The 15,197-nt window shown below is 37.7% G+C and overlaps 1 pseudogene; it reads left to right on the top strand.

The window, feature by feature from the left end:
* The first annotated feature begins 201 nt into the window (after positions 1-201).
* On the top strand, positions 202-817 carry LOC101607986 (annotated as a pseudogene).
* Positions 818-15,197: the final 14,380 nt, after the last annotated feature.

The raw sequence follows: 15,197 nt of genomic DNA, 5'->3' as shown, positions 1-15,197 counted from the left end.
ATATACCTCAACAAGGAGGGGCCAATGGGGAGGGGTAGGTCACGGATGAGCCTAATAATGATACCAAACTGACTGTATTTGCTGAATACAATACTAATTAATAAAAAATAAAAGTATTAAGGCTGGAGGCCGCTCTTCAGGTGCCGGCGAAGGTGAGGCTGGAGGGCAACTTGTGTTTATTGTGACCACACCTCTTGGACCATGGCAAGGGGAGAAAAAGGCAGCCTGAGCCTGCTGGCTGTGGAGACTGCAAGTCTGGAAGAGCAGCTGCAAGGATGGGGAGAAGTGATGCTGAAGTGATGCTGACAAGGTCCTGCGGTGGGAGAGAGCCTGGTTTCCACCTGCCATCATGGGTGTCGTCTCTTTGCTGTTCCTGATTATCTATTACCTTGATCCATCTGTGCTGTCTGGTGTTTCCTGTTTGGTTATGCTTTTGTGCTTGGCTGATTACCTTGTTCCCATTCTAGCTCCTAGGATCTTTGGCACCAATAAATGGACCACAGAACAGCCGCAAAGATTCCATGAAATTTGCAGCAACTGAGTAAAAACTCGAGGCAGAGCTTTGGGCTGGTGGAAACGCCTCTTCACCCTAAAGGAAGAAAAGCCTAAAATGTACTTCATGAGCATGATCAGTTCCCTTGCGGCAGTTGATTGGGTGGAACATCAAGTGCGCAACCTTCTTCTCACCTACCTGATTGTGACTTTTGTACTGTTGCTTCCTGGACTAAACCCGCACAGAATCATACCGAAGAACATTGGCATGGCCAAGGGGGAGATAAACAAGCTTCTCAAACAAAAAGAAAAGAAATATTACTAACACATCTGCCTTATTTGCTGTGGTTAATGGAGTATACTCTGTCCCTGGGAACGGTCTGTGATAAGCTGTCTGGATACTAAAATGTTACAGAAGTAGCCCTTTGCTCCCCCAGTTCTTCCCTTATTAATATGAATTCACACTTCCCAAGTGAGGTTTGTGCATAGTGTCTTAATGTCAGGTATAGCTGGGTGCAATCTTACCAGTTGTCCTTAAATGGACAACTTCTTAGGATGAGTTGTTTTGATTTTTCTCACCCCAGGATGATGGAATTTTCACTTTTGGTAATTTCAGTAGTGAGCTTTACTATTGTGCAGGTAAACAGTAACTGGCTAGTGGTTAATGATTGCTTTAGCTAGATTTAAGGCAGTGGAATGTGTCTACAGGAAGCTGGTTCTACTGTCTGCTTCCAGTCTGCTTCAAAAAACTGTCTGGCTTTGTGAATAGAGACCAAGTTTACCACTTTTGATGAAGAGACCAAGTAACTTCCATTCCTCACTCTGTTTCTTGACCTTGGAGAAGAGTCCCCATGGACAAGGTAAAACTTGATGCCATGCCCTAGTATATGTAGACTTTTCTCCTGTGCAAACTGTAGCCATATTTAGGGAATAATTTCTCCCTTCTTCCCCATGAGGAACCTGGCCAGCTTAGAGCTCTTGTTCCCCTCACTCACTACTTCCATTCTGTAGGTCTGTAAAGGGTTTTGGACAGTAGAGTGTTCAAGAATTTTGGCATACTGATCATTTCAGATTTTTACCTAACTTAAAACCACAAAGTAGGTTCTGAAGACACATGTCTGACCTTTCCTCCAGAATCAGCCAGGAAGGGACATAAGTCTTCCTTTGTTTATACAGTAGAAAGTAAAACAATTTTCTAATTTTTAAGACCAGAAAAGACCTTCAAAAAAAGAAGCCTCAAAATTCTCACTTCATGGTAATATTGGCTGTGTTTCAGTCATGCGGGTTTTGGTAGTGGAGATAGAGCAGCAGCAGTGTTTGACTTCTTGTCCTGGTATCTCGCAGAACAAAAGCGGGGCCTGTGGGGAAGAGGACGTGTGGTGGGGGCTGGCTTCTGGTCCGCATGGATCGTCTCGTTCCTTTGTCAGCTTACTCTAACACTCTTTGCCTCTCAGCTAGACATGTAGTTGAAACCTAGGATTAATCTTTGAGGGCCAAAAAAGGGACACACTAGGAACAATGACTTAATCGAGCTGTAAACAGTTTTGTGGTCGTTGCACTGACGCTGTAAAGCCTGTACCTTGCGGTGTATCTGTCCTCAAGCACTTCCTCCCCCCAGCACTGCTGAAACCACTGGCGCCCATTGTAGCATATGCTTGTTTGTTTGTTTGCTTGTGTTAAATGTTTCAAATAACAACTACCTTAATTTTACATGTTTCCTTGTAAAGAAGCCTGTCTTCCTATATGAATTTGTGTGTGTGAATGCCATACCAATAAACTACTTTGGCAGTTTGATAAATGGGAAAAAATAAAAAAAAAAATTAAAATGCAAAAAAATATTTAAAAAATATACAGACACAGAATATAAATATTTTAATGATGCTACTAGATTTGTTATTAAAAAAAATATATTGAGGGCTGGAGACATGGCTCAGCAATTAAGGTGCTTGCCTGAAAAAGCCTAAGGACCAAGATTTGATGTGCCACTACCCACATAAACCTAGATGCACAAGGTGGCACATGTATCCGGAGTTCATTTTCAGTGGCTGAAGGCCCTGTAGCACCCATTCTCACTATCTATCTTGTCTATTAAACTGAGAGGCAACCTGTGCACGCACACTTTGAGATGGTGAGTGGAGATAAGCCAGAGCCCCAGAACCAAGTTACTCATGGGAGTGGAGAAAATCCATGGAGGGAAAAGGGAGCTGGAGCACTTATGATCAATGGATGAACTGGCTTTTTTGTGACCTATGAAGCCACATGTTATAACTGGTTACCATACATTAGAGTTACATTAACTTTGTATACAAAATCAACATTTGATAGTTATTCTTCTCAAGATAAACAATATTCTATCTCACATAATTTTTTGAAGATCTAGAATATTCAATTAAATGGGATTTAGGATGAAATGATAATAACACTAGTTAGATTGCTGTTACAGTTATGAAAGGGTAAGTAGTGTATTAAGACACAGCGTGAGATTGGGCCTAAATACAGATTTAGCAAGTAAGCCTCATTTCACATGTTGTAACTCAACATTGGAAGTTCATTAGAGCAGTGCACATATGTTGTCTAGGATTTTGATGATTTATGATCTAGAGATTTTTACAATAATATAGTTGACTTCAGCCTGGACACACAAAATATTTGCTTATCAAAGAAAAGGGCAGCTTCATAGTAGCATGCAGATCACATCATAACTTATAAGAAATTCGTAAATGCATTACTTCAATGCAAAGACCAAACAAGTGAGGAAACATAACATTATTATATACATTTTACAGTAATGAAAATTATACTTAAGAAGTTAAAATTCATTCACAAACACATTGGTCTATATGAAACTTGTAAAGCCTATTTTAGCTCCTGTGGCTAGCTTCTCATATACATGAAAGACTCTGATGTTTTTAAAACTGTATTTACTGCACTGTTCCAGAACATTATCTAGAAAGTTATTTCTGAAAATAACAAGCAAAAATATGTTCTACATGCTACTGCATTTTGATATGAAAGGAAATGAATATAAGGAACTTAAGTGGGCTGGAGAGATGGCTTAGCAGTTAAGGTGCTTGCCTACAAAGCCAAAGGAGCCAGGTTTGATTGCCCAGGACCCACTTAAGCAGGGATCACAAGGTAGCACATGCTTCTGGAGCTCATTTGCATCAGCTGGAGTCCCTGATGCCCATTCTCTATATATCTCTGTCTCTCTCATTCTCTCTCTCTCTCTTTCTCTTTATATAAAAATAAAAATAAAAAAAGAACTTAAGCAACTTCTAAGGGAATGTTTCTAATGTCGCATATTATTTTAGAATTATTAAAACTCACTGCGCTAAACTTCTACAACGTTAGTATTAAATACTGCTAAAATCATTTGCCTAATTAGCTTAGTAAATTGTAATAAATTTTAAAAATGTAACAATATTTATTTCCTTATATCTTTTTTTCTTTATTTCAAAATAAGGTCTTGCTATGTAGCACAAGTTAATCTTAAACTCATGAATCATCTGTGTTGGCTTCTTGCATGCTGGGTTATTTGTATGTGTACCCATGGCTAGCTGTGGAAATATGATCTCATGGGCTGAAGAGATGTTCCAACAATTAATGTGTAGCTTAAGAACTGGGGTCTCTGGAGCTTGAGATATAATTCCTTAGTACTCAAATTTTTAAAAAAGTAGTTCATGACCATGCATGTCTGTCCACTGGACAGGCCTGAATGGAGTTTGCATGTCTGCATATACACATGAATACACCAGACATCACACACCACACCACATCCAAACACAAAAATACAATTTTATATCTCTTTCACTTATCACTAAAATATGAAAAATAATGATAAGTCTGGAAAATAAACATCAACTAATTTATGCAATATGGTTAGGGAACACTACACTGATGAAAAAAAGTGTTTGTTTATATCTAAATAATTAATCCTATGGTGTTGAAATAAGGTGCATATTGCTGGCTGAAAATGCACCAGCAAAAGCATCTTATAGGAATACAGGGCTTATTTGGGCTTACATACCTGAGATGAAGCTCCATGATAGCAGGAGGAAATCATGACTCAAGCAGAGGGTTGACATCACCTCCTGGCCAACATCAGATGGACAACAGTAATAGGAAAGTGTGCCAAACACTGACAAGAGTAAGTGGGCTGTAACACCCATAGGTAGTCCTTCCTCTGTTTTGTTTTCTCATTTGTTTTGCTTTGCTCAATTCTCCATCTCACAATGTTGATGGATTTAGAACTGTGCTGGTGTTGTGGAGTGATCAGTACGTACTGTGGTGTCATAAATGTACAAGAAGGTTCTTTTCAGGAGGACAGTTCCCAAAGAAGGCCTATATACCGTATAGCTCTTATATAATTTCCACCTCTCTGAGTCTGGCTAAGGGTGGCATGATAGAAATATAATTTACTGTTGAGCTCTTAATAGCATCTTATTTTCTTTTGATAAGTTTTGAATCTCCTCATTGTCTAAAACTGTCTCCATAGAGATGGTTCTCTAGCCAGCAGTAAAACAAGCTCTGGTGTCTGTTCTGTCACTCCCTGGGCAATGTTTTCTGTGTTCTGGTGAGCATGCCAGAGATGACTCTTCTAGTCCTGCGTCCTGGGCTTTTGCTTCTTCTTGTCATTTGGATGTATCTTGGGCCTCCCTGGTATTTGCATCCCTCGGTGAGTAAAAGGTTCTCTAACCAAAAGTAAGGTCAGCATTAATCAAAGACCATAAACATGCACACTTTGTAAGCACTTTAATGGTCATAATGTCTTTGCCAAAGGTCACTGGAAGTTTTCCTCAGGGATCCATAATCTTCTAAGCCAAAGGCTTTTGACTCCCTTGACAATACCAGGAGTTAATTCCCTCCCACTGAGCAGGACCTTACATCCAGTGAGAGAGCAGGTGATTATCCCCATTACTTATATGCCACTATTGAACTAGTGGGTAACTCTTGTCTGGATGGTTGACTGTGTAGTTTACACAATCCACTGCTTGTTCAGATTGTAGATGATTTTTGTTTCCCAGCAGCTTGAAGGACACTTTCCAGCACTTTGACAACTATCTTTCAGGGAGATAGCTTCCATTTCAATTCCACTTGATTTCTTGATGACCTGTAGCCACAGGCTGTATTGTCCTCAGCAACATGGTTTTCTCATCTCGTTATGGTAGAAATTAGTACCTTGGGCAATGGCCTACATTGTTTGGGGGCCATAATGGACCTCCTTGACTCACTGTGGTGGGTGAACCAATTCTGTTACTGGTATTTACCTGCTACAACCTAAGGCTTCAGTATGAATAAGCTTTCTCCACCACAGCAGGGTTTCTCCACCCAAAACTGTCTCTCACTCTCCTTTCTTATAAGACAGACATGCTACCTACTGTGCTAATGAGGCACCTCACTATTATCATTATTATTATTTTTGGTTTTTAAATTTAAAAAACTTTTTTTTCTGTCTTATTTATTTATTTGAGAGCAGCAGACAGAGAATGAGGCTGATAGAGAAAGAGAAAGAAAGAATGGGCATGCCAGGGCTTCCAGCCACTGCAGACGAACTCCAGATGTGTGCGCCCCTTTGTGCATCTGGCTAACGTGGGTCCTAGGGAATCAAGCCTCAAACCGAAGTCCTTAAGCTTCGCAGGCAAGTGCTTAACTGCTAAGCCATCTCTCCAGCCTATTTTTGAGTTTTTGAAGTAGGATCTCCTGCTAGCCCAGGCTGGCATAGAATTTTCTATGTAGTCTCAGTTATGGGGAAGAGTCAATGCCTTTGTGCATAATGTCCCAACTTGTGGCTCTAACAATTTTCTTCCCCCTCTTTTGCAAATTTCCCTGAGTCATGTTGGGTTCATTTTAGGTCTATTTCAGTGATAAAGTCATGGGAACCTCTGCATCTCTAGATATATGGTTTTGTAGGAGTTGAGTGTTCTATGTGCCTATCTCCTTCACCCTTGTGCTGGTACCAGGTTCACCAAGAAAGCAACACTCTTGCACATTTCCCCAATTACTCTATGGTTTCAGCTGGAGCCCTGGAGCATGTGATAGGCTAAATCTCTCCTCAGTTTCTGTGTCCATCTGAAAAAGAGAAGCAGATTCTCGAATGGAGAGTGAAGTAAGCCCTGGATAAATGGATAACCATTATTATTTTAGAGGTAATTTAATAGCTGTTGGTCCTCTTGTAGCCCAAGATTGGTCAGAGCTTGATATTGGAAAGCAAAATTGATTTTTGGATATGGTTCTGACTTTTTTCCAAGTTCTAGCTATGGGTTCCATTCTACTGATTGGATTTGTTAGCCAATTCAAGAGCAGTTGCTTATCCACCATGACTGTGTGTCACTATTGCACTTGGGTGAGCATCACACTAGTTGCTCATGTAGTACCTTCTGGCACTAGACAAGCTAACTGTCTGGGGACTATCTCTCTTCCAGATTCCAGCCAGGTCTCTCCATGTTCTGTACCAACAGCCTATGGTGTCTTCAGCAGTAGGGTCTTACCATTAACCTTTGGTGGGTAATCAAGTACTCTGACAGAAATCTGTCTTGTTTTGGGAAAACTTATAGCTCTTTCTGGTCAACAGTTAATTGTGGATATTAACCACATCATGGTAATGGGAATTACTTGGCCAGTGCCAAGAGAAAAGAAGGAAGAAAAAGATAGGTAATATAAAAGAAAAAGAAAGAAGAGAGAGAGAAACAGTAGAAGAATAAGGTTTGTCTTCATCATCCCCTCTCCTGGGCCCTTTGATTCATGTATTCCCTCTAAGGACCTGATGAAGATTCAACCTTTTAGTCTGTCTTCCATGATTTTTGATTTTATGGTACCATTTCCTTTTGGGTCCAGCTTTGCCCCCCCCCCTTACACCCCCTCCTGCCCCACTCTCTCTATTGTCTGATCCTTGAGATGCCTATTAGATACGTCAACATTTCAGGCAGATTCAGGTTAGAAGCCACACATGAGTGAGACCACATGACAATTATCTCTCTGCAATTGGGGAAGTTCACTGACAATGATCTGTTTCAAGTTTGACCATTTTTCTTCAAATTTCATTGTGTCATTTTTCCTTACTGCTATGTAGAATTCCATCATATAGATATAGCACATCTTGGTTATTACTTTGTCTAATGAAGGTCATCTGGGTTGATTCCATTTCTTAGCAGTTCTGAACTGAGTAGCTATAAACAAGGTTGAGCAAATCTGTCTGAACTGAGGCATGAAGCTTTTAAGGTAAATGCCCAATAAGGGAATAATGGGGTCTGTTGGTAACCTTTTTTGTAGTCTCCATATAGCTTTCCATAGTGGTTGTACCATCTTACATTTCCACCAACATTGAATTGAATGTGCTCCTATTTCTCCACATCATCACCAGCATGTGTTTTCATTTGATTTTTAATGTTTGCTGACCTTATAAGGGTAAGATGGAATCTCATAGTTGCTTTAATTTGCATTTCCTTGATGGTAAGGGATGGTGAACATTCTCTTAATTGTGTGTTTTCTATTTGTATTTCTTCCTCTGAGAACACCCTGTTCAGTTCTCTGCCCCATTTGCTGAGTTGGTTGTTAGATTTTATATTGTTTAGGTTTTTGAGTTCTTTGTAGATTCTAGAAATTATGCCTTTGTCAGTTACATAGCTGGCAAAAAATTCTCCCCATCTCTGGGAAATTTATTGGCTCTGTTTATTGTATATTTGTCCATGAAGAAACTTTTCAGCTTCATGAGATCCCAGTGGTTGGGCAATTGTTTAATTTCCTGCACCACTGGGATTTTATTAGGAAGTCTTTTCCCAGTCCTATATGGTAAAAAGTACTTCCTATTTTTTTTTTTTTCTTTTAATAGCTCTTTAGTTTCAAGAGATCCCATTGTTTGAGTAACATATGATTTTTAACACTTTTCTTTTTTTAATATTTTCAATTATTTATGAGAGAAAGAGAGATGAAGGGGGTGGGGAGAGAATGTGGACACTCCAGAACTTCCTGTCACTGCAAACAATCTCCAGATGCACTTTTTGGATTTGTCTTTACATAGGTACTGCGAAATCAAACCTGGGCCATCAGGATTTATAAGTAAGGGCTTTTATCAGCTAAACTATCTCTCTGGATTATGTTTTCCTTTTAATATGATGTTAGAATATATTTAATTTAAATATTTTAAATATGTAATAGTAAGGACAATCAAATAAATCAGAAAAAAATATTTATCATTTTTGAGATTAATTTTAAATAGGTCAAATTTGCATATTTTCATGTATTACTGATAGCATTAATAACTTCTATTTTACTTTTCAGTGACATATACACTTCATAAACATATCTGAGGAAAACAAAAAGATTTAAAACTGAAAGAAAGATTATGTAGACACAGTTGTTAATCATGAAATTGATCAATGTGTATAGTTTCTAATACAATCTCAAGTAAATATGCTTTTGCTTTCCAGATTATTGGCTTTCAATTAAATAAAAAAAATGGTAAAATCCAACAAAATTAAATTCTTGCTAGTGAACAAATGGAACTTAATTTCTTCATATAGCTTCTTAGTACATGTGTTTATGATTACTTAATTAAATTTTCATTGGTGTCACTAATTGACAAACACATACCTTGAAATTGAATTATCTTAAATAAAAATAGTGAAACTGAAAATAATCATTTTAATAAATTCCATGAAGGACTCCTGTGAAAGACTTCTTGTGTTTTCCTTGATATTTGGAAACATATACCCTAAAAATATAAACATTGTCTTAAATTGTTTTCTCTCTGTTTTTTTTAATAACCTTTGTTTATTTTTTTTTGTTTATTTTTTAAAAATTTATTTGAGAGAGACAGAAAAAGAGAGAAAGAGGCAGATAGAGAGAGAGAATGGGAGCACCAGGTCCTTCAGCCACTGCAAACTAACTCCAGACGTGTGTGCCCACTTGTGCATCTGGCTAATGTGGGTCCTGGGGAATCGGGCCTCGAACCAGGGTCCTCAGCCTTCATAGACAAGTGCTTAACCACTAAGCAATCTCTCCAGCTCTTTTTTTTTTTCTTACATTGAATTTGTTTCAGTAATATGTTGGAATCAAAACTTTATATTTTAAAGTAGCATTTCCTCATTTGCATGTTAGAACCATTGTATTTGGCTTGAAAGTTGGAAATAACCTAAGTAGCTATTCACTGACTATAAATCTTATAAGTAAAGCAAATGAAATAAGCAACAGAGCCTTTTGAAGCAAGAATTTTGCTGTATTTCTATGAGTAATTTCTAAGGGACAAAGAAATTAAAGAATCTGTTTGTGTGGAGTGCTTTTTTTATTGGGGTATTAGATTATTAGATTCAATCAAGTAGTTTAGATTTACTTGAGCTTTGTGACTATATTTAATATCCACCATGCAAGAGACAAGCATAATGTTGAGTCTATCAGACTAGCTCCCAAACTTAAAAGTTTTTGTTGTTTCTGTTTGTGAATATCTTGTACAATAACATTTTTCTCACAGTCTGTTTGTCTTCCACTCCTAGAAATATAATCAAACCTTCAAGAAAACATGAGATCTATGCAGTTACCCCAGGTCTCATTTGGACAGGTCTATACAACATGGCATTTGTCCAATGCCAAGGTGTCAGTCAAGTATTTCTCTCTCCACTCAGGCACATGAGCATGATGTACAATATCAAATGTATAGGATTTATTTAAGACAATAGGTTCATTTTACAAATTCAGTTACCTATGAAAATTTGTATAATAAAAAGATTGAGGCAATCGTGACTGTTTATTTCTAGCATATATAAAATAATTGTGGTAGGTTATTTGTAATGGATTTTATTATAACATTTTTATCCATACATACAGTATACTTTACTCATATTTATCCATTCTTTTACTTTTTTAAATCTCTCCTTCTACCCCACCATATCCCTAGTACTTCACTTTTTATTTTCTTACCCTTTTATTTTCCTTATACTCCACCTGCCCAAGAAAATTATGGCAGTTATCTTTTGAACCTGGCATATTTTCCTTAGTATGATAATATCTGGTTCCATCCATTTTATTAAAAATAACATCATTTTGCTCTTCTTTATTACTGAATAAATATTCATTCACATTGATACCATATATTCTTTATCCATTCATTAGTGACTACCATCTAAGCTGATTCTATAACTTGGCATTTATGAATAGGCAGCAGTAAACATAAATATGCATATTAGATTGTTTTAAAATCAGCCTTTTTATTTTATAAATTTAAAATGAGTAGTTAAACTAATTTCTATTACAAATAACACAATGAAAAGATGTATCTTTGTTAAAATTTTAATTATATCATTAGAATAAATTAGACAACAGTAAGTAAAATTTCCCAACTATTCAAACAGTATGATTCAATATTTTTCTCCTGCTACCATTATTTTTTTAATTTTTATAATTCAAGGAAACCATATTTTAAAAATACAACTGATTAGATACTTTGTTTTAATTTGTGTTTAGTTATACTATTCATTTTTTGGAGATAATTCAAAACTTTTGACTGGCTTTCAATCTGAGTATATCCTGATTAATCTAGAAGTGTGGCATATTCAGAGACAGTAGGATGGTTATGAGGATACCATATTTTTCATTAAGTTGACAAATTGCATGAGAAACACTATTTCTCTTGGTGAACCATATGCTGATTTTATCTTCCATGACATTTCCAGAAGATGATTCAAAATAGAGTTGGATAAAATATACTCATTTTTAATGTGTTTAGTTTGTCTTTGTGGGTATGTGTGTGTAGTATATGCATTGAATTGCTAACATATCTGTAGGTTTCCTTGCATGTGTATATATGATTAGATGCACATGTGTGCGCATGTATGTGGAGACCAAAAGACAATGCTGGCTCTTTCTCTTTAAGATTTGTCCATCTTTTTGAGACAGAGTCTTCTCACTGAGCTGAGGCTCCTAACCTGGTTTACACTGGCTGACCAGTGAGCTTAATCTTGCCAGTGTGGAATTATAGCAAGCCAAACCATTCCCAGCTTTGTTGTTATTATTATGTTTTACATTTTACCTCTGTGTTTGTGTGCACAGATGTGCATGTGTGTGTGTAGGTCAGAGTACAACCTCGTGGTGTCTTTATTCCACCTTCTTTGAGAAAGGGTTTCTTGTCCATGCAAATAAACTATCAGACTTGAAAAGCAATAAGACAAGTTATCTGTGAGCTTTGGGTTTTCCAGGTTCTATATCTCATTGTTGTAGGTAATTTGGAATCACAAAACCATATATCAGTTTGCATCTGTCTTTATGCAGTTGTTATGAAACTGAACCTAAAGGCAGGCTTTGTAAGTAAGCACCTGTAGTCACTGAGCCATCTCCACAGCCCTTTCTATTCTTTTTTAACATGGGTTCTGTGGTGGTTTGAATAGAATAGGTGGTCCCCAATATATTCAGTGTAGTTTGCATCTGCTGGCTACCTGGCTTGAGGCAATGCCACTGGGTGATCTTAAGGTGGTGGGTTCCCTATTTTGATCTAAAGATATGCAAAGTGTGCCTAGCTGGAGTTCCTGAAGTGTGTGTGGCTTTTGGCCTTTGGCCTTTAGGCTTGTGCTTCTCTCTCTCTGCTTGGTCCTGTGAAGGCAGGCCAGCTTCTTCTGCCATTATGGAACTTCCCCTGGATCTGTAAGCTTCAATAAATCCCTTCTTCCATAGCTGTGCCTGGTCTAGAAGTTCATCTCAGTGAACCTGAATCTGTCTGCTACAGAACTTGGTACCAGGAGTGGGGTGAGATGTACCTGGCCATGTGGACGTTGATCTTTTGGAACCTTTATTTTGGAGGAATGGGCATGGACTTGGTGCTTGCACCTGAAGATGCCTTCTGGAGTGGTAAGCCAAGTTTTATGAACTATTCTGATCAGAGTTTGAGAATGCTAAGTGCAGACAGCATTGAACTTTGAGGCTTGGCTTATGAGCTTTCTAAGGGGAAGGAAAGACTGCAGAGGACTTTGTTGGAACTGGGCTACTGGCATAAGGGCTGGCTCCATCCTGCTGCCCAGGTCCAGAGAGTTTGATCAAGGTTAAATTTGTAATGGACTGATGTGCTTGGCTAAAGATATTGGACTGAGAGATTTTAAGATTTTAAGCTGGAAAACCTCAAGCAAGTTAAAATTACAGGCACTGAGACTGGTTTTAGGTTACTGAATCTGCTATTGTCAAACATATTAGCAATATTAAAGGAAGATGGTCCAATTGCTTTACCATGGAAAGGATGCCTGAGAAAAGACTATCATAGAAATTCAAACACTTTTGGAAAGAGTTGACTGGAGAAGGAACCTGCTTTTTAAGGTTATGATTATTTTGTCTGTGAATTAAGAATATGGCTGTATCCATCCTGCACATGTGGTATTGGTTTCAGCAGCATGAAAAATGCGAGGAGTGGTCGTAAATTGCACATGCTTCCAGGAGCTGCCACTGAGATGCGGCATGAGGTAGGACCTGATGCCCTAATAGGCTGAAAGAGCCTTTGGAAAATGTAAGGAGTGGTCATGAATTGCACATGCTTCCAGGAGCTGCTGCTAAGACACAGCATGAGGCAGGGCATGATGCCCTGATGGGCTGAAGGAGCCTTTGGAAGATAGACCATGGTTTGCATGAAGACCTCAAGAAGTTTTGGATATACCAGGACTTTGCAAGGGCTACCATGGTATGCATTGTTGGCCTGGGATGGAAGTGTTTCCCTGCTATTCTGCCTAGCTGGAGGGGCAGAATTGGAAAATCTGGGAACTGTCAGTCTCTGGTTATGTTGAACTTGAACTGCAGAAGTTTGATGTTTGTTTGATGGTGGCTGAATTTGCATTGTTTTAGTCACTCCTTGCTATGCCTTATACCAGTTGAAAATGTTTACTCTGTGCCTTTATATGTTAGGAGTGTTTAGCTTGTTTGATTTTACGGGTCTTAATATCTAAAATTGGTGAAGACTGTGGAGACCTTTGAAATTGAACAGAGTACAATTTACAATGTGTGATGGTTATAAATCTATTGAGGGCCAGGGCAGAATGTGGTGGTTTGAATAGAATAGGTGGCCCCCAATATATTAAGTTATTGTTTGTAGTTTGTATCTGCTGGCTACCTGGCTGAGTCAATATCACTGGGTGATCTTAAGGTGTTGTGGTGGGTTTCCTATTTCGATCTAAAGATATGCAAAGTGTGCCTAGCTGGAGTTCCTGAAGTGTGCTGTGACTATTGGCTTTTGTCTTGTGTTTTTCTCTCTCTTTTAGGGCCAGTGAAGGCAGGCCAGCTTCTTCTGCCATTATGGAACTTCCCCTGAATCTGTAAGCTTCAATAAATCCCTTCCTCCATAATTGTGCCTGGTCTGGAAGTTCATCTCAGTGAACCTGAATCTGTCTGCTACAGGTTCTGACTTTAGAACTCAGGTTTTCATATTTGCAATTGAACTAACTACTGAGCTCTATTGGCCTTTTTATGTTCCATTGTATGAACATCATGAACACAAGGCCTGATTCTATTTTGTCATGTTAAGTTTACCTGTAATTAAGAGTATGAATCAATAATAAATCATCATTATTACTGAATCCATATCCCATTAAAAATCATTGACAATGATTGTTATATCCAGCATCCTATTAATACAAATACTATTATGCACCCTTACCATAAAGACTTAGTAAAATAATAACCATTTAATGTAGCAAAATAAATGATTTATAGCCTGAAGCATACAAAATATAAGTAAAATTATTCCATTACTACTTATTTAAATTAAATTTTATCTAAAATGTAAGCAATTATCAAGAAGTGATGCAGTCTTTTTAAGTGACCTAAAGATCAAATCTTTTTATTTTTTCCTCAATTTTATTAACATTTTCCATGATTATAAAAAGTATCCCATGGTAATACCCTCCCTCCCCCTCCCACTTTCCCCTTTGGAATTCCATTCTCCATCATATTCCCTCCCCATCTCAATCAATCTCTCTTTGATTTTAATGTCATGATCTTTTCCTCCTCTTAAGATGGTCTTGTGTAGGTAGTGTCAATCACTATGAGGTCATGGATATCAGGCCACTTTATGTCTGGAGGGATAGATCAAATCTTTTGACACTGATGGAATACCATGTAATGTTGTTATTTAAAACTGGGAATAATGACCAGCAATATGCCTGATTTAAATAAATATAGTTGATGAGGAGTTCATGCAATAAAATTGATGTGTTTCACTTACATAAGTAAGTCATCTTCTTGTAAGCATTTTACTATAATATAATAATGAATGAATCAAAAGATATGCAGAAATGATAACTTCTTTAACACACGCACACATGTGCGCCCACACACACCACAATACAATCATGAAAGTGATAATTATCCACATGAGTTGAGAATTTCAGAATGTTCCAAAGCCTTCTCTGAATGCCTTTGGCAAAAGATCCCACAATCAAATATTTTATTAATCTCTTTTACTAGGACCATGTGGCATTTGATACACAGACACACACACACACACACACAATAACTGAATTCTTGAGTTCTTCTTTAATTGACAGAAAAATAACATGTCATGGAGAGTGATACTAGGCCAAGAATTCCTAGGTAAAATGCATCAATGAATGATCAGAATATTTAAAAACAAAAATGTTAGTAATATATCTAAAGTATATTTCTGTAGTTATCTTTTCCAACTCATTTTTGTTCTTATAATGCTCATGTTGCCACATAAGTGGTGAGAGTATAGCAGGAAATTA

The sequence above is a fragment of the Jaculus jaculus genome, chromosome 13, assembly GCF_020740685.1.
Source record: "Jaculus jaculus isolate mJacJac1 chromosome 13, mJacJac1.mat.Y.cur, whole genome shotgun sequence".
In the NCBI taxonomy this organism is placed as follows: Eukaryota; Metazoa; Chordata; class Mammalia; order Rodentia; family Dipodidae; genus Jaculus; species Jaculus jaculus.
This window is presented reverse-complemented; position numbering and strand designations above follow the sequence as displayed.